Source organism: Jatropha curcas, chromosome 3 (genome assembly GCF_041381405.1).
Source record: "Jatropha curcas cultivar XTBG-Jc1 chromosome 3, XTBG_Jcur_1.0, whole genome shotgun sequence".
NCBI classification, from domain to species: domain Eukaryota; kingdom Viridiplantae; phylum Streptophyta; class Magnoliopsida; order Malpighiales; family Euphorbiaceae; genus Jatropha; species Jatropha curcas.
In genome coordinates, this window is record NC_143153.1 from 15,297,265 (window position 1) to 15,298,272 (window position 1,008).

The 1,008-nt window shown below is 37.7% G+C and overlaps 1 non-coding gene across 1 annotated transcript; it reads right to left on the minus strand.

The window, feature by feature from the left end:
* Positions 1-439: 439 nt before the first annotated feature.
* Positions 440-546, minus strand: LOC149497613 (small nucleolar RNA R71). The gene has a single exon (XR_016320299.1). It is a non-coding gene; the product is annotated as a small nucleolar RNA R71 (small nucleolar RNA).
* Positions 547-1,008: the final 462 nt, after the last annotated feature.

Below are 1,008 nucleotides of genomic sequence, written 5' to 3' on the forward strand. Positions count from 1 at the left end.
GGACAGCATTAATCCTCAACTTCCGAACATACCTCTTGCTGCAAATCCCCAGATCAGACAACAACAAAATGTCTGCACCTTGCGAGAGTACACCACGCCTTCTCTTAATGGAGCCACCTCTAGCATTACTAGACCAAGAGTAGAAGCTAATAACTTTGAAATCAAACCAGCAATTATTCAATTGCTTTCCACTTCTATTCAATATGGAGGACTCCCTAGTGAAGATCCTAATGCTCACATCACTAATTTCCTGGAAATTTGTGACACTTTCAAACAAAATGGTGTTTCTGAAGATGTCAATAGATTAAGACTCTTTCCTTTTACTCTAAGGGACAAAGCACGATCATGGTTACAATCTTGTCCTGCTGGAAGTTTTACAAATTGGGAAGAGTTAGCCTAGAAATTTTTGGCTAAATTCTTTCCATCTTCTAAAACAACTAAATTAAGAAATGAGATCATGACTTTTGTTCATCATGATCAAGAAAGCTTGTATGAAGCTTGGGAAAGATTTAAATATTTGTTGAGAAAATGTCCTCACCATAGTTTGCCCAAATGGTTACAAGTCCAAACTTTTTATAATTCATTGTCACCTAATATTAAGATTACTTTGGATGCAGCTGCAGGAGGATCTTTCGAAAGAAAGGAAATCGATGAGGCATATGATTTAATAGAAGAAATGGCAAGCAATAGCCATTATCAAAGCAGTTCAGAAAGGAGGAAAACTGCAGGAATCTATGAAATCGATGCCATCACAGCGCTAAATGCAAAGGTAGACAACATGGTAAGAAAGTTAGACTTACTAACCACTAAATCTGTGAACTCCATCATCCAAACTTGTGACAGGTGCAATGAACCACATGGAGTTGGAGAATGCATATTGGATTCTGCAAATCCACAAACTTTGGAGCAAGTAAACTATGTGATGAACCAAGGAAGGAGGAATTACCCATACTCGAACCCTTACGACAACAGGTTGAGAAATCATCCAAATCTTTCATATGGTAATTC